Source organism: Leopardus geoffroyi, chromosome D1 (assembly GCF_018350155.1).
Source record: "Leopardus geoffroyi isolate Oge1 chromosome D1, O.geoffroyi_Oge1_pat1.0, whole genome shotgun sequence".
Lineage (NCBI taxonomy): Eukaryota > Metazoa > Chordata > Mammalia > Carnivora > Felidae > Leopardus > Leopardus geoffroyi.
The window spans coordinates 111,605,949-111,624,761 of record NC_059329.1 but is presented as its reverse complement, the minus strand read 5'-3'; the positions used below and the strand labels follow the sequence as shown (position 1 = coordinate 111,624,761).

General features: G+C 54.4%; 1 long non-coding RNA gene across 1 annotated transcript; it reads left to right on the top strand.

Moving 5' to 3' along the window:
* Positions 1–240: 240 nt before the first annotated feature.
* LOC123602750 lies at positions 241–5,002 on the top strand. The gene is made up of 2 exons (XR_006714535.1): positions 241–473; positions 4,588–5,002. It is a non-coding gene; the product is annotated as an uncharacterized LOC123602750 (long non-coding RNA).
* Positions 5,003–18,813: the final 13,811 nt, after the last annotated feature.

Below are 18,813 nucleotides of genomic sequence, written 5' to 3'. Positions count from 1 at the left end.
CGATTCAGCGTCTAATCCGGTTTCCCATCTGCTTTGCGAAGGGCCCTGCACGCCTCTCTCCGCTTGGTATTTCCTAATCCTCAAACGCCGCTTACTTACCGCTCTCTCCTGAGGGACACCCAGCTCCTTCTCACCCCCTTGACATTCCTGCTCTGTCTCCCTCCCTCCCAGCCATGGCCTCGCCTCGCGACACGGGCAGCCCGGAGCCTGGGGGGGGGGGGGGGGCCGTTCCTGGAGCAGAACATCAGCCACTCCCTCCTTCTTTAACCCAGTGCTCATTGGGTGCCTCTTCTGGGCCAGACACAGGGGCCCGAGTCTGTGGTCCTCTCCGGAAGCAGTGTGTCTGTCGGGGAGCCGAGATGAGAGGAAGCATGTGCCTAGCATGGCCGGGGGCTCCCGGAGCCATTACAAGCCCCCCATCCACCGCCCTGCAGACGGGAGGTTGTCCCCGCTGTGCAGATGAGCAAATTGAGGTGAGGAATTATGCTCACTTGCTCCGGGTGCCGGGACCTGAATTCCTGCCCTTTGGGCCAAACTCCGGGAGGAATGTTCTGGACGGCGTGCCTCTGCCTGGCACTCACGCTGGCCTGCGGCAGGCAGCCCTGTGACCAGGCCGAGCCCAGGGCCCTGGGGGAGCCATGCTCTGCAGGACGCGGCCCGGCCTCTGAGAGCGTCCGCGCCCCTTCCCAGCTGGGTCCACGCCGTCCACCCCCACAAGGCCCTGCCGGGGAGCGCCCTCCACGGGAAACATCGGAGGCCCGTGTGCCGCTGAGGGCCTGGGCTCCTAACTGGAGATTATCTTCCAGGGGAGGGGAGCGGGTCCTGGAAAGGCCCATCCCCGCCCAGCAGAGAGGGCAAGCCCCAGCCCTCCTCCCACCGCCAGGATGGGATGGTGGAGGGGCCTGGGCTCCGGAGTCAGCCCCTGGCCCGGCTCGGGCTCCTGGGCGGCAGCAGGACCCACAGAGATGCCGAGCAAAACGGAAACGCAAGCCCCTTGTTCAAAACTGGGTAAGAGTTTCCAGCCGCCAAGTATGATGCATTAGACCGAGTGCAGGGGCCTGGCGGAGTGAGGTCCTGGGCACGACCGCCGGCCCCCGAAGCTGGCCCTGCACCCGGAGCTCAGCAAGGCTCCAGGGTGAAGTCCTGTAAGGTCCCACCTGTGACTTGGCCTCGTGCCCATGTCTCGTCTCCCCGGGCCACTGCTACCCTGCGTTTCCCCCAGCAACATGCTGCCTCCCGGGACAGCACCGAGGGCCGACTCCCGCCCCGGGCCCCAGCTGACCAGCAGGACGGGCCACCTCCTTCCACTCCCTGCACCTCCCTGGCCTTTCCCTGGGGTGAAATGATGCGTGTGTAGGATTGTTTGCTAGACCGTCGTCCCCACCACGAGGGCCTCACCACTGTGTCTTTAAGTGGCCTGGTGCCTGCCTGGCACACAGGAGGTGCTCAATAAGTCTTTACTGAGGGTGAGAAAGGGGGGGCCTCAAATGTCCATCGAGGGATGAATGGACAAGGAAGACGTGGGATGTATATACGATGAAGTATCACTCGGCCATCAAAAAGAACGAAACCTTGCCATTTGCAACTATGTGGATGGAACGGGAGGGTGTTATGCTAAGCAAGATCAGTCAGAGAAAGACAAATATCTTATGACTTCACTCACATGTGGAATTTAAGATACAAAACAGATGAACGTAGGGGAAGGGAAGCAAAAACAAGATACAATCAGGGAGGGGGACAAACCAGAAGAGACTCTTCAACACGAGTCTCTCAACAAGAGTCTCAACAAGAGAGCAAACGGAGGGTTGCCAGAGGGAGGTGGGTGGGGGATGGGCTAAATGGGGGACGGGCATTAAGGAGGGCACTTGTTGGGAGGGGCCCGGGGCGTCGTAGGTAAGTGATGAATCTCTAAATTCTACTCCCGAAATCATCATTACACTCTACGTTAACTAACTCGGATTGAAACGAAACACAAATAAAAATGAAGTGAAAAGAAAAGAAGGGAGGGGCCTGATTTAACCCCCTGCGGGACCCTCACTCCCTCTCTGGGATCCTCAGCGGAGACCGTGCACAGCATGGAGACCCCCGGCTTAGTCACTGCCATCTTCCACCAGCCTGGCCCCCATCCCAACCCCCGAGGCCTGGCTGGGAGCTCCAGGAGGCCGGCTTTGTGGGGGTCACCCTTGGGGCCCCCAAAGAGCTCGGTGCCGGGCTGTGCAGCAGGCGCTCGGGTCCCCCTGGCCGCCACCCACACACAGCGCGCCCGCTGGGTGGGGAACGTCTCTGTGGGAAAGTTCGGCCCTCGCTAGGCACCAAGCGACGCAAGCAGGACAGATGGACGCTTCCAGACGTAACAACCACAGACAGTAAGTCAGGGCCTGCGAGGCAAGGTGTCTGGTAACAAGGGTCCGCAAAAGGGGTGGAAAGACCCAGCGATGAGTGTGTCCCCTCCAGGCTGACGAGCCGCCCTAAATCCACCACCCTGGTGACACCCAGGATGGTCCCATTCTGCCCAGACATGCAGACAAAACCAGTTGCTGAGCAGGTCCTGGCGAGTCACAGCTGTGGCAAGTGGGCTTGCCTCCGTGTTCCTCCCACGGTGCTAGTGCCTGCCTGCTCTGGAAGCTTCCGCCTGCCGAGCGTCCTTGGCCAACCTCAGCTCTGGGCCCAGGAGCCGCAGCGCGGTGAGAGGGGCTGAGGCCACAGCGCGAGAGGCCCCCAGACTCCCATCACCCCCCTTACAAGCCTCTTCGTCTCCCTGATTCCTCCTCCAGCATCCAGGCCTAAACCAGGGACGCTGGTGATTCGGCCTGTCCATAAGGACTTCCCTTATACCTCCTCTGTGCCAGGCATGGGATGCCAGCCCTCAGTTCTTTTCAGATCCTTCTGGATCCTTCCAGCGCCTTGACCACATACAGTGCTGGGGATGAAGGCCACGGGTGCCAGTGGACCATGGAGGTGCCTGGTGGAAGGGAGCCCACTGCGGCCGAGGTCCCGTTTGTGCTGCGAACTGGGCGCCTCTGGGGGGAGCTACACAGGGTGGTGAGGGCCGACCTCGTGCCCCAGCTCGGGGGGACCGGAGCGGCAGGAAGCAAGGAGATGGGGGGACCGCGGCCAGGCAGCGGGGGCGAACGTGGGAGCCGGGGAGAGGCCAGTGGAAGGGGGCCTGCTCAGGAGCGCCCTGGCTCTCGTCCCTGTGTTCCGGAAAGGCAGGTCAGGGCCATATTCTTCCTGGTAACAGCTTTATTGAGATATAACTCACGTGCCATAGACTTCACCGACTTTCAGTGTTTTTAGTGCGTTCACAGAGCTGCGTACCCATGGCCACGGTCTTTTCCAGAACGTTTTAGACACACCAAAAAGAAACCCTGTTCCCATTAGTAGTCACTCCCCACTTACCCCCGGCCCCAGGTAACCGCTAGTCTACTTCCCGTCTGCGTGGGTTCTCCTGTTCTGGACGCTTCACAGAAACGGAACCACACTCTGTAAGTGGCCACTGGTGACCAGCTTCTTTGACTCCACATTCTGTTAAGGATCTGCCCGACCCCCCACGTGGGGCAAGAGATGGCCCAGCAAGAAGGCCTGAAGGACAGAAGTGAGAGGGAGAAGACCACTGGCGACGCCCACCCCAGCAGGAGAGCTATTTCAGAGGCAGGGCCCCTGCAGGGACATAAAGAACTGCCACCAGCCCGCCATCTCCCCATCTCGAGGGATAGTGGTTCCTCTGCCTCTGAACCGGGCTCGGTGTGACAAGCAGGCACCAATGTGGGGCGAGGGCCACCGGCTCAGGAAGCAGAAAACTTTCAGAGCCACTCCCCTGGCTTGGGACGGCTCTCTCATTTAACTCTGGGGCTGGGTCAGGGGCACCGTGCTGGTGCGAGGGATGGATGTGAGTCCTGTGTGTGCGAGCCACGCTAGAACGCTGGCTTCAGCCTCAGATCCCGCCAAACCCTTCACGCCATCCAGGCAAAGCTGCTGTCCGGCTCTTTGAGTCGTAAAGGGTTGCAGGAGTGTTAACTATGTCACCAATAGCAAGAAGGGAGCACGGGGACATATTGAGGGCACAGGGGAGGAGCCCACCCTTTCATGCCACCATTTCATGGTAAAATTCCAGATGAATCCTGATAACCCAAGTTCAGTATGACAGCGAGCTGAGCTTAAAGCCAAACCTGGCCCCGGAAATCCCGAGCTGGTGTGGCCACTTAAGGCCGGAGTGACCCCACAGAGCAAGCACCTGCTAGACACATGCCTCATCACCATGTGGCAGATTTTGCTCTGCCTCTCCCAGGCCTGCCACGTCCTGAGGCCCTAATCTCGCCAAGCTAGCCATGAAATGGTTAGAAACACATCTAATCAGAAGCATACAAGATTTCCTTGACAAAATGATGAAATGCCATTAAAGAACTTAAATCAAGTCCTAAATAAACGAAGAAAGATGTTCTCTGAGAAGGATCGACCATCACAATTGGCCAAATCTTCAAGGATTATATATACTTATTCTATTCCCTTCAGAATCCCAGCAAGACTCTGAGTTTGGGTTTGTGGCATTTCTTTAAAAATGAGACCAAATCTTCTCTCCTTTTTTAGGGGGAAAATTGGACCATGTGAATCTGATGCTCGGGGGGGGGGGGAAATCAACCCACAAAAATTGTCAAGATGGCTCTGCAAAGGACGATCATGAAGGAAGGTGACTGACCAGATATTAAAGCTGATTCCAAAGCTACGGCAAATAAATGGTATACTCCTGGCATGAGGACAAAATGATCCGTAGGAGAGAAAGAGGTCAAAGGCTCTTCCCAATGTACACTGGAACTTAAAACATGACAAAGGGCTGAAAAGAGCTGGGACAGCTGACCATCCAGTTAGAAACAAAGTTAAATCCCTACCTCACACTGTACACAAGAATAATTTCCAAACGAGTTAAAGGCAAAGGAGTTTTGTTGTTGCTTTTTGAACTACAAGCATATGGAAAGTAATAAAGATAAATATCCTTATAACCTCACAGTGCAGAAAGTATTCCTAGGCCAGACAGAAAACCCAGAAGCTATTAAGGGAAAAAAATTAAAACTGAGTACTCAGAACACATAAAAGCGTTGTGCTTTAGGAAGGCCATGCTGGTGGCCCGTATGGGAGACACATTGGTGGAGGCAGCCAGCCCAGAGGTGAGGAGTCCAGGGGAAGGAAAGTGACCATGGTCCTTTAGAAGGTATCAAGAGGGACCAGAACAGTGGCCAGTGGGGGATTGTGAAAGACACCAGGATTATGTTAGAGTTTAAAACACATATGATAGAGACAGACTTCATTAATATATGGGCACACCTTGCCTTTTCTCCAGCAGATCCTCAATGCTAGACACAACTCTAACTTGGCCCAGTCAGAATCACGCCCTCCCCTGCCCCAGAAGCAACCTTGGGGTGTGTTTGTGGGAGAACGCAGATGCCCACTCACCAGGTGAGTGTTTAAGGGAAGAGTGTTAAGGGAGGAAGCCCTTAAACACTTCAGCCTCCAGATGTGGTCCCCTTCACCCCCCACCCCCACAACTTCTGTGCTTTCCCAGCGGTTCCCAGGCGGTGCCCCAGACTCACCAGAGGACTTTTTTTTTTTTTTTTTGAGAGATAGAGAGAAAGAGAGACAGAGTGTGAGTGGAGGAGGGGTAGAGACAGAGGGAGACACAGAATCTGAAACAGGTTCCAGGCTCTGAGCTGTCAGCAGAGAGCCAGATGGGGGAGCTTGAAGGTTTGTTCTCTAAGTATCCAATTCCTCAAGTTTCTGGATGAATTTCTCACCTCTTGCCACTTCCTCTCTCAATAAATACCCTCTCAGAAAATCTCAGAAAAATCAACCCCAGGTTGGCTAAGGCTCTGTCATTCCCTGTGGGCCGTGGGGCAGTGCTCCCTGGCTGACCCCAAGGTGAGTCCAGTTGTCCTTTGAGGACAAGACATGGCAGTGTGGGCAGGGGGCTGGCACACAGGAGACCTCAGCTTTCTTCCCACCATGGAGAGGAAGATGAGAGCCAGGTAGGGAAGGTGGAAGGAACAGCATAGGTGAGGCTCAGGGGCTGGCACCTAGCCTCCAGTAGATCACACAGGTGGCAGTCTGAGTGGCCACCCTCCTGTCTACCTGTGATTCTGAAGCCCAGGCACTCACTGGACCCATCCCCTTCCCGTCTCCCTGAGTGGTCCTCCCAGAGCTCATATAGAGTGGTGCCCACCCATACAGAGCTCAAGCCTGTGCAGGGCACCTGCAGGGGCCCCCGGGAGGTTGCTGTGGCCGATCTCTCTGGCCGACAGTGTGTGTGGCCTTATTCTCCTCCAGATCCCTCTTCTCCCCAGTGTCTGCAGGGACCCCGGGAACAGGACTCCATCTCTCAGTTTTCTCGATTGGGGGCCAATCGAAAGCCTGCTCTGGGGAAACAGGGACCCCAAGAGGAAGGGGTAGCTATGGCTTCAGAATGCAGGAACAACGCCATCTGGACTGCCACTGGGATTGAGGTCTCTGATCAGCACACACAGTGGGCCAGAGCTGTTCTCATGCACCCCAGACACAGCCCTATTGTCCCCAGAGCTAAAAAACAAGCAGAGGCCACAGCCTGAGCCTTGTTCACTGGCAGAAGGGCAGTCCTGGTGACCCCATGTCCCTAACTCCACACTCTGTCCCTGCATCAGGGTTCTGGTGCTCTAGAGCCCAGTAGCACCCTTGACCCCAGACCCCCAACTGTGGGGATCCGGGGGGGGGGGGGGGAGATGAGGGGAGATGTATGGGGGCCCAGTCTAGAGCTGCCAAGGGCCCCACATCAACGCCAGACTCTTTCAAAAGTGGCCAAGAACCACTTTTGGTAGATGCAGCAAGGCCAAGAATTGAGTGGCCAGGGGCCTCTGCTCCAAGGTCCCATAGACCTGGGTTCAAATCCCAACTGGGTGGCCCAACAGCAGTGTGGCCCTGGGCTTCCCAGGCCTCTGGAGTGAGGACATCAGCCGGAGGCTGCAGTGAAGGTCAGAGGCGATGCATCTCTCAGTGGGTGCAAGGCCTACATCAAGTGAGCCGAAAATGCTGCCGCTGTTATTTCTGCTTTGGGGTCCTCGGCACTAGCACCAAGAAGGCGCTGGGGACGTACACAGCAGGCGTTGTTCCGATTTGCAGAGAGCCATGCAAACCCACAGCCACTGTCAGTCCTTGTAGCAGGAATCTTCAGCGTGGCTTTGACCCTGCTCTAACCCGGCCCGGGGCCACGCCCAGTCCACCTCGGAGCTCGTGTGCGCTCGGTGTTCTGGCACTCATCAGCGGCCCTTGTCTCCAAGTGTCCGGCCTGCTTTCCCTGTGTCCCCAGCACCCTGGGGTCCTTCTCACAGACCCACTGCTTTGCAACCAGGCATCTGTAGAGTCAGTTCGAGCTGCTGTAGAAAGTCTCAAAGATGGGGGAGCTTAAACAACAGGATTCATCCCCCCGCCACGTCCTGGAGACCGGAAGTCCAAGATCCAGCCCCTCCCCCAGGTCCTGGAGACCGGAAGTCCAAGATCCATCCCCTCCTCCACTTCCTGGAGACCGGAAGTCCAAGATCCAGCCCCTCCCCCAGGTCCTGGAGACGGGAAGTCCAAGATCCAGCCCCCCTACCCCCGATCCTGGAGACCGGAAGTCCAAGATCCAGCCCCTCCCCCAGGTCCTGGAGACCGGAAGTCCAAGATCCAGCCCCTCCCCCAGGTCCTGGAGATCAGAAGTCCAAGATCCATCCCCCCCAGGTCCTGGAGACCGGAAGTCCAAGATCCACAAGTGCACAGGGCTGCTTCCTCTTGAGGCCTCTCTCCTCCTTCGTGTCTGTGTCCTGATCTCTTCTTACAGGCAAGGACACCTGTCAGATGAGATTAGGGCCCCACCTAATGATCTAATTTTACATTAATCACAGAACTCAGAGAAACATTTTACCTACTAGGACACTGGTTTATTGTAAAAGGAAAGAATCCGGACGGCCAGACGGAAGAGGTGCGTAGGCGTGAGGAAGCACCGTGGGCTTCCATGCCCTCCCTGTACGTCACTCTCCCCAAATCTCCACCAGCCCAGAAGCTCTCCAAACCCAGTCCTTTTGGGTTTCCTGCGGGTTTCCTTACGCAGGCCTCATTGATTAAATCATTGGCCATTCGCAATGGATTCAAGCTCCAGCCCCTCTCTGGAAGTGAGTCTGAAAGCCTCCAAGCCCTGGGTGGGCTCCCGTGGCTGCCAGCCCCCTTCCTCAGGGACTTTCCAAGAGTCACTCCATTAACATAACAAAACACCTTTCTGTTCTCATCACAGGAAATTCCAGGGGTTTCAGGAGCTTTGTGCCAGCAAAGGGGACAAAGACCAAATAGATATCTCTTATCATAAATCGCAATATCACACCTGCCAAGACCCCATTTCTGCCTGAACGGCCCCTTTGGGCGGCCATGCTCGTCCCTGTCCTGGGTGCCACAACGTGAGAAATGCCCATGGCACGTTCTCTGCTCATTCTAGACCCTGAGGTCCAGACCTGCCCCCCACCGCAGTGCCTCCTCCTTCCTTGGGATGGGTCCCACCCATCTCACCCCAATCTTGAGGAACGGTCAGACAGGCCCCAGACAACACCGCCTGCCATGAGTCTTGTCCCCTACCCTACTCTCTAGGCTCACTGAGCGATCAGGAGCCCGCAAGTGAGACATGCTCTTTGGCCCTTGGCCTTTCTTGGCCCATGCTGTTCCCTCTGTTCCCGCTGCTTGCCACGCCCTCGCTATCACCCCTTTGACTGTCTGCAAACACACCTCCCCCAGGAAGCCTTCCCTAACCGTCCATGCCCTGAGCGGAGGAAGCGTCTCCTTCCCCTGGGCTTCTGCAGAATGTTTACACTTCCAGCACAGAAAACCTTGGAATGTGTGCTACTGTTAACAGACAGAAACCTCACGATGTACTGTGTCTCGTGCACCAATGCCCCTTCCCGGTCCACGAGACTCAAGAGAGGCAAGGATGGTCCCCGGACCCAGGATGGCCAGTTAGTGTCTCTTGATCCCCCTCTGGCTAAACTAGTTGATTGAGAAGTAGACATGTGACCCCATTCTTATCAATCAGAGCCAATCCGAGGATTAGAACTCTCTGAGGAAGGCAGAAATGAGAAATGGAGAAGGTGAGATTGAGGTCTGATGATAGCATTTGAGCCTCTGGACCCAGCCATTCCTTTTTGTAAAGTTTAGTTATTTTGAGAGAGAGAGAGACAGCACACAAGCAGGGGAGGGTCAGAGAGAGGGAGAGAGAATCCCAATCAAGCTCCATGACTTTGCCTTGTTCTCTAGAGAACAAGGGAAGTCACTTAGCTAAGGGGCAGCCTCACATTTCCTTCCATAAGCCTATGGTTTGCCTTCATCGACTGCACACAGCACTGCTGGGCGAGTCCCCGGGCCCTGGCTGAGAGGACGCGGTGCTTCTGAGGGGAGCACCCAGGGGCAGAATGGTCCCTGCATCTTCCCAGTGAGAGAAAGGACATCTGGGGTGACATGAGAGAATTGGATGGAAAAGGGGATCTAGATAGAGTGGCCCTGTGCCCCCCCCCCAAAAGAAACGTGCCAGCATGAGCGTTAGGCTAGGTCCAACTGTGACCACTGCCCAGTCCCTTTGGTGGCCTGCTCCACGTCACATCCCTGGCGTCTCAAACACACGAGCGGGTCTCACTGAGCAGGGCAGATGTGATGGTCTACACCCACTGGACCTCCTTCCAGGGCGCCCAGGAGGGGGAGGCGAAGAACACGCGAGGAGTGAGTAAAAGCCATGTGTCACTTCTGGGGACAGCGGCCCAAAGGCGCGTGCACGCCTCCCCCAGCAGAAGCGCGACGCTAAAACAGCCCGGATCTCGGGCTCGCCCCGTGGACAGCGGCCGCCCCTCCGCTCTGCGCTCCACGTGAGAAGAAAAGCGAGTTTCGTGGTTGAGCCACGGAGATTTGGAGGGGACCTTGTTACTGACTAACACACCAGGGATGGCAGCAGGTGGCACACACGTCCTCGCGGAGACAGACGTCACCGCACCCTCCTGGCGCTCGACACGTGTCCCGGGCGGCCCACAGCAGGTGGCAGGACCCTTCTGGCTCACATGCTGCCACCCAGGTGGTTCAATGGTTTGACCGGCCCCCCTCACTGGACACTCAGCGGCGGGTCCCCCCCACCCCGACACCCAGTGGCGGGTCTTGGGAGTGAGGGAGGCCGCCCCTTGGGAGCCCCAAGCGCCTTCCTAGCACTCCCTGCCGAGGCCTGTCCAAGCCTGCTCTCCTCCCCGCCCGCCACCCCCCCTCCCCCCGGGGTGCCGGGCAGAGGCCACCCCCCGGCCCCTTCCCGCGGCCCTTCCCTCATCGCTGGCTCTGAAGCCTCGGTGATTGCAGCGTCGGTGACGTTTTTCTCTGCCTTTTAGCTGCGATTTGCAGAGCCAGGTTGAAGCTTGTTCCTCTGAAGACACCGGAAGCTGGGCTGCCCCCACGCTTTCTCGTGCTTTCTCAGGGCGCGCCCAGCCTCCGACCCAGGAGAGACAATTTCACTCCCTCCCGGCGGGGCTCCTTCCAGAAGGAATGCGGGGGCCCACGTCTCGTCTCTCGATGGTCAGCTCCCTCCCCGAACCCGAGACGAGGGAAGGGCCGTCCCGGGACGGGACGCGGGCTCCAGGCGGACAAACAGAGCGAACATGACTTTTTACAATGGGGCTTTGATCCACCTAATGTCACAAGACAGGCTGGGGACAAACGCCAGGCCCTGTGTGACTCCCGGTTCCCACAGGAGATGCCCTGCGCAGGTATTCACATGGGGAAATTCTTGGCAGGCCCGGCCCTGGGTCCGTGCCCATCACAGACACAGCGTGGCAATTAGGTTTTGGAAAATGGTGGGCGAGGCTTGTTTGGCGAAGGCTTTAGCCTCCGGCCCAAAGGCGGCCTGGGAGGGAGGGAGGGGGAGGGAGAGCAGCCCCCCCACCCCCCTACCCCGGCAGTGAGCACCCTCCCTGTGTGAATGAGGGTGAGCAGGGGGAATTCTTGTGGTCGGGGGCAGCCCGCAGGGCACAAAGGCTGGGCTGGCGCCCTCGACAAGGCGCACTCTGTCCCTGGCTGATGGTGACCTTGGCCAAAGCGCTTAGTGAATGGGCCACACTGCTCCCAGGTGTGTCCGAGCCCGGGGGCCGGAAGCACATGAAGAGGCCAGACCGTGGGGGCCGCTCTTGGGCCGGTCTGTAACCCGGGGGCCCACGGGGGCCCATCCTCGGGGCTGTCGGGACACATTATCCCCACCCGTGCGCGGGAACAATAGCTTCACCTGGAACTCGCCGCCATCCCGAGGTGGATGAAACGGCCCCGCGCCTCCCGCCCCGGGCTCCGGTTTCCCTGCCCGATCCCCCGGGAAGGTGGCCCCGGAGCCCAGACAGATAGCGGCTGGCGGGTGGCAGGCCGGCCCCTGTTGGACAGGCCGCTCCGAGCCCCTTCCCGACCTTCCTCAGCGGGGGTCAGTGCCCTTGGCTGCTCCATTTTTCAGAAACACTGAAATCGGGCCCAGCAGCGACAAAGTCCCCATCCGCCTGCCGCGTTCTGGCCTCTCGAGGACGGTTTTGTGCTCACGAACTCTGAGCAGCGTCTGCCCGGTGCTGAGCTGTGCCCCCTAGAACTACTCAGTCGTTTCATCGGCACAAGACCCGCCCCCCCCATCTCCCCCTGGGAGTAGCTGGGGAAACTGAGGCTTGCAGCCAGGAAGGGGAGGCCGTGGATGTGAGCCCAGGAGTCTGGCATCCGCATCCATGACTGTGGCCACCTCGGCATCCTGGCTGCCACCCCCAAACCCAGAGCCCTTTGGTGTCGCCTGGGAAAGGTCCCCCCGAACACACCTTCCAGGCTCCCGCCCCTCCCACGGCCACCTCCCTGGGGCAGGGACCAGGCAGTACTCAGTGCTGTGCCCTGGTACCCAGGTGAGGCGACTGCTTGTTGATTCAGTAAGAAACTAGCCGGGAGGCGAGAACAGCCTCTGTCCCGGAACAGCTCTGCAGGCCAAGCATGTGCCAAAGGCTTCCACGCCCGTTTTGCAGACAAGGAAACAGGGCGAGGGGGACGAGGTGGCTGGGAAGAACTGTGACGGGGTCCAGACCCTGCTCTTGTGCCTGTGGGACGCCGGGAAGAGACAGGGAAGAAACAAGAGGGCCGATGGGTGCCGGATGGAGGCGTCGCCTCCAGCTCATGGTCGGCGGGGGCGGTAGGGAGTGGTAAAGAGACCTGGGGAGGGGCTGCCTGGGGTGGTCTCAGGGCAGCCATACCCCCCACCCTTGCTCCTGGGGATCAAGGCTTATCTCGTCACTCTCCACGCCCGTGTCTGGCCACTTTGGGTTTTGAATGATCCCACTTGGAAGTCGTAACAGCAGGTGGTGTTTCCAGTCCTGGAAGGGGGGGGGGGGGGCTGTGGAGGTGACAAAAGGCTAAACAATGACCCAGAGAGGGAGGGGTACAGCGAGCCCAAGTGCCAAAACCCCAGCCCCACGTGCAGCCGACCGGTGCGGGCAGACGGGAACTCGCGTGTCCTCGCCAACATGACGTTCAGGTACCAGAGGACGAGCTCGCTGGTGTCTGTCCCGGGCGAGTGGACAAGGACGGGCCGACGTGGGCACTTCCGAGCGGGGGAGACCCCGGGGACTATCTGCAGCCCAGCGTCTGGGGGACCCCATGCGGGCGCGCGGCTGTGCACTGGGCACCGGGCCAACGCAGGAGCCCCGGGAACAGAATAATGAAGAGTTAGTTCACCCAGCAGGACCCCTTCGGTGTCCGGGAAGCTCTCGCACCTTCTCTGAGGGGCGGACGTGTTTCCCTGGGAGGAAAGGCGTTTGCACAATCAGTCTGCCAAGAGGCCGTGTTAAGCGTCCCGCCAGGTTTTTCCAGCCGCGGCTGGCTGCTGTGATTCACACAGTCCCCACAGGCGGACCCAGGCCCCGGTGCCCCGCTGCCCCACGCGGGCACAAACCTCCCGCGCGGGACCCCACACGGGAGCCACAGGAAACAGGGTGGGGATGAGACCGCGTGCCCACGACACGCAGCGGGTAGGGAGCCAGAACCCCCTGGGGGCCCGCAGTAAGTCGGCGTGACGGACCGGCACCCATTGTGCAGGTGGGTACACTGAGGCACACACGGCCCCAAGGCCTACAGGAAGCAGGGCAGGGATGCCCAAGCTCCTAAGACAGATGCAGCGTTTTGCCCGTGAATGGGGTGGGCAACGCGGCTGAGTCCAGGAAATGTGGAAACAAAAGACAGGCTGCATCAAAATATAAAGGGAAAGAAAGGGAATGCAGTGCCACGTTTACAGGTTCAAGGACGCGCTTCGGAAGGCACCATACTGGGGACCCACCGCTCCGAGATTCCAGGACCTCGACCCAGCCCCCCAGTCAAATCACCTGGAGACTGAAGAAAAGGATTCCCCTATCCCTGGAGAGTCATCAAAATCACAAAGGCAGAAAGTAGGATGGTGGGCTGGGGCTGGGGGAGGGGCGAGCGGGGGGTGGGGGGGGGGGCTGGCGTTTCCAGGGAGGAGCTTCAGTCTGGGAAGATGTAAATGTTCTCCATGTGGATGTGGCAGCGACAATTGCGTGTCATTGTCAGCATGCTCAGGGCCACTGACCTGCACGCTCAAAAATGGTTAAGATGGTAACCTTTATGGTGTGTGTATTTTAAGATGGTAAGAAAGACGGGAAAAAAGAAAAATGCTTCTATATGTATAAAAGAGTCTTCAGAAGGATGTGTTAGCATCCAAGAAAGTGTTCGCATCGGTGCCCTCCAGAGAAGGAAACCGGACGGCCGGGGGTTAGGAGTAAGAAGTGAATTTTAGTGCCCATAGAATTCTGAGCCCCGTGAATGTATGACAGTCAAGAAATAAATTTTTTCATGTTTTTAAGGTGAAAAAAAAAAAAAGAAATGAGTTAGCAAGCCACCAAGAGACATGGGGGAACCTTAAATGCATTTTGCTAAGAGAAAGGAGGCAATCCGAAAAGGTTACATTCTGTACAATCCAGCCGCATGACATCCTGGAAAAGGCAGAACTGTGGAGAGCATGAGCAGGGGAGGGGCAGAGAGAGAGGGAGGCACAGAATCAGGGCTCTGAGCTGTCAGCACAGAGCCCGATGCGGGGCTCGAACTCGCAAGCCGGGAGATCACGACCTGAGCCGAAGTCGGACGCTCAAGCTCAACCGACTGAGCCCCCCAGGCGCCCCTACATTGTACATTTTTCAAAACCCACAGAATGTGCAACACAAGGTGTGCACCCTAATGCAAACTGCGGACTCTGGTTAATAATAGTGTATCAACATCGGCTCCTTCTTTGTGACAAATGGACCACACCAACACAAGATGCTAATAAGAGGGGAAACCATGGAGGGGTGAAGGGGGTGCATATGGGAACTCTATGTGCTATCTGCTCAGTTGCTCTGTAAATCAAACATATTTCAATGTTTTGACCCCATCAGGACTGAGCGCCACCCAGGCAGGATCCATCCTGGGCTGAGCATCTCAAATCTCTCTCCCGAGACCCTGGTGACAAAGAGGGATGTGCAAGCAGACCAGGGTCCCAAGCCGACGTTCCCACTGCTGCAGCCACAGCACCCAGCAAGACCCTCGTAGGTGCTCGGTAAATATTTGTTTAATGAATGTTTGGGGAGTGAGAAATGTACGTAAAGTCTAGGACAAGGGAGCAAGATGACAGGGGAGTGGGGGGAAAGGGTGTGGGGAGGGACTTTGTGACCTTGACGGGGCATTGCTGCTCCTGCCCATGTAGACGTGGGGAGGACCCCCTCCTAAGGGCTGCCACGGGGAGCTGGGCACACGGAAAGAAATGCAGAATCGAGGATCAGAAACATGAGTGTTAGGATTTTGTGTTTCAATCACAAACTTATTTGAAAAATTGAATTTCTTATTTCTAAGCACGGAGCTATGGTGTAGGGGAAACAGCTGGGGCTAGGAACCCACCTTGGCCCTCGGGCTTCTTGTCAGCAAAATAAATGGGTTGGGGTCCTTCTCAACACCCCATCCCCCCCCAACCAGTCTGGGTCTTAGAGTGGAAAGAGCTTCTCTAACCTGTCCCGGAACCTCACAAGAGCCCTCACTGTGTCCTTCAGATCCAGTAATGTCCTCTGCGTCTTGTTTAAAGCAGAAGTTAAAGGAGAAGCCGTCTCCTTGAGTTTTAGATCTAGAACTCTGACTCCCTTGGATGGTGTGTGTGTGTGTGAAGAGCCACTCCTTTCCCATTTCAGATCAACCAGTGAAATCTGGTGAGTCCCAGTCGCCAAGCACAGCTATTTGCCCGTGCTGCATGGTGTGTGATGCACCCACACCTTGTGTGAGCAAGCCCAGGTTCAGGAGCATGCGAGAGAGGGAAAGGAAAACGTGAAGTGAGAACGGCCATGTAGCATTGCACCAGCTAAGCTCTATAATAAGCTTTCCAGAGACAGGGAGGAGTTCCTCTCGGGGGGGTTCTGCACCATCACACCGTCAAAGAGCCCACAAAAGGGAGAGAGGTGGGAGGATTTAACAGCCTGGTTCCATCCCATGTCCCATTTCCTTTAGGTCAAGATTCACCACAAAGGTTGTTTCATCTCAAGAGAAAATGCTCAGGAAGCTGGACCCCATTCCCCATGGAATGTTTTCTCATCCAAGTCTGAAGGCAGAGCAGTGACCCAACAGGAATAAGGTGTCAAACCAAAAGATTTTTTTAAAGGCAGTAGAGGAACTGAAAAAGGCATGAGGATTGGGTCCAACACGCCTGTGTCTTACTGCATGTAAGTCTAGGAGGTAGGTATTGTCATCCCAATTTCTCAGGTAAAGAAACTTAAAAGTGGAATTTCCACCACCACCCATGAAGACATAATTGGTATGGGACTTACCCTCTTTCATTAAAAAACAAAATCAGTAGGGTGCCTGGGTGGCTTGGTTATGCATCCAACTTCGGTTCAGGTCGTGATCTCATGGCTTGTAAGTTCGAGCCCCACATCAGGCTCTGTACTGACAGCTCAGGGCCTAGAACCTACTTCAGATTCTGTGTCTCCCTATCTCCCTGTCTCCCTATCTCCCTGCTTCTCTCTCTCTCTCTCTCTCTCTTTCTGTCTCTCTCTCAAAAATAAGAAAACATTAAAAAAAATTAAAAGCCAGAAAACTAAACAAAATATATGAAACAGATCTTTTCAGGTATTGGAAAACAAGCAACTTAAGATTGTTATTCTCTAGAGAAGGAGAAAACAACATTGAGCCCCACGGCCAACTTGGCATTCTTTCTGGGGACCCAGAATGCAGGCAAAGGGTATTTAGTGATCTCACTGAGTTGAAGAAACACAGGAGCTTGGGGGAGGTCAGGACAACTAGACTTTGTGAGGCAGAGTACTGGAGAGGAAGGAATTTATAAAGAACAAATTCCAGAAACATTCACAGGGTCCTCTTGAGTATTTGGTTGAAGATTAAGTTGCACATATGTGAGGGGAAACTGCACAAGGCTGGGCAAAACTCAGCCAGGTCCCAGAGCTCACCTGAGACCCATGCAAGTTCCTACCAGCTAGGATGGAAAGCCCTTGTTGAAAACTGGAGCATTCAGTGGAAACCCAGAATGACCATGCCTTAGTCATATACGTAAACTAGCCATGCAGTATAGGCTACTCTAGAACTGCCCCAACAGAGATAGAAAACAAGCTTCAAAAGGAATAAACTGATCCACAAATAACTTTGCTGCCTGCCAAAACAAATTTCAATCCACTGTGAAAGAGGACAACCTCATCCAAACTCAGAACAATGTGGCGTATGTAATGCCCAGCATACAATCGAAAATTGCTAGACATGCCAACAGGCAGCAAAATGTGACCCAAGACCAGGAGAAAAATTAGTCAAAAGAAACAGAGCCAGACCTGACAGAGATGGTGGAATTAGCTTACAATGAACTTTAAAAGAGCCATTATAAATATGTTCAAGAAATGAAAGGAAAATGTGAACATAATGAGAAAGAAATGGAAGATACACACACATGCTCAAATGAAACTTCTAGAAATGACAAATACAACATCTGAAATGAAAAATTTACTTCACAGACAGTAGGTTAAACTCAAAGACGTAGAAATGTTAAAGCCATCTAAACTGAAATACAGAAAGGAAAAATACTAAAAAAATAAATAAACGGTGACTCATGACCTGTGCGACAATATCAAGAGGTCTAACATTCATGTTGATGGAGTCCTAGACAGAAAGGAAAGGAAGGACAGTGACAAACATTTGAAGAAATAATGGCTGAAAGTTTTCCAAAATTGATGAAAATTATAAATGCACATATGTAAGAAGCTCAAAATGAATCATAGACCAAAATGTAAAATCTAAAGTTATTAAAATTCTGTAAGAAAACAGAGGAGCTAAATCTTGTAGCCTCAGGTTGGGCAAAGATTTCTTTGATAGGACACTAAAAGTGTAATCAGCTAAAAGGTTTATACAAGAAGAAAATCTACAAAAGAAGAAAATGACAAATTGGATTTTATAAAAACTAAAAACTTCTGCTCACTGAAAGACACTCTTAGAAATGAAAAGACAAGCCACAGACCGGGAGAAAATATTTGCAAACCACATACCTGATAAAGAACATGCATCCAAAATATTGAAAGAACTCTCAAAACTCAATAATAAGAAAATAAACTACACACTAAAAAAGCAAACCAAATATTTGAACAAACCAAAGAAGATAAGTGGCTGGCAAAACACACACACACACACACACACACACACACACACACACGAAAACAATATTATCAGCCATCAAGGAAAGCATAGTGAAACCTTATTGAAATACCTCTTATCTCTTAGAATGGCAAGACAATGAATTATTTATTTTGAAAAAACCTGACAATACCCAGTGCTTTGAGGATGCAGAGGAATTGGATGCAGAAGAATTAGAGGATGCAGGGGAATGGGAGTTCTCATACATCAGTGATGGGGATGCAAAATGGTGCAGCCGTTTTAGAAAACAGTTTGGCAGTTCCTTATCGAATTATACACTTACCGTAGAACCCAAAATCCCACTCCTAGGTATTTATCTAAGAAAAATGAACACTTAATGGTCACACAAACACCTATATGCATTTGTGGGGTTTGTGGCTTTATTCAAAATTGCCCAAAACTGGACACAACCCAAATGTCCTTCAACAGAGCAATGGATAAACAGGCTGTGGTACATCTACACACTGGAATACTACTCAGCAATGAAAATCAATGGAGTAGCGACAGACACATTGAAATATTGATACATATTATGCCAAGGGGGAAAAGTCAGACTCAAAAGGCTATCTACTATATAATTCAATTTATAGGATGTTCTGAAAAAGACAAAATTACAGGGCCAGAGAATAGATCAGTGGCGACATGAACTGAATTGTGTCCTCCCAGAATTCATATGTTGAAGCCGTAACCCCCACTGTGGCTGTATTTGGAGATAAGTCCTTTAAGGAGTGATTAAGTTTAAGTGAGGCCCATAATGGTGGAGTCCTGAACGGATAGATTTGTGTCCTCTACAAAGAGGAATAGACACCAGACAGCTCTCTCTCTTTCTCTCTCTTTCTCTCTCTCTCTCTGCATGCAGAGAAAAGGCCATATGAGCACACAATGAAAATGTGAGCATCCACACGCCAGGAAGAGGTCTTGCCAGAAATCAACCCTGCTGATACCTGGGCCTTGGACTCGGAATAAAGTCCAGAACTGTGAGAAAATAAACTTCCGCTCCTTGAGCCATGCATCCTGTGGTGTTCTGTTATGGCAGGACCAGCAGACTGATGGTGGTTTCAAGGAGCTGGGGTAAAG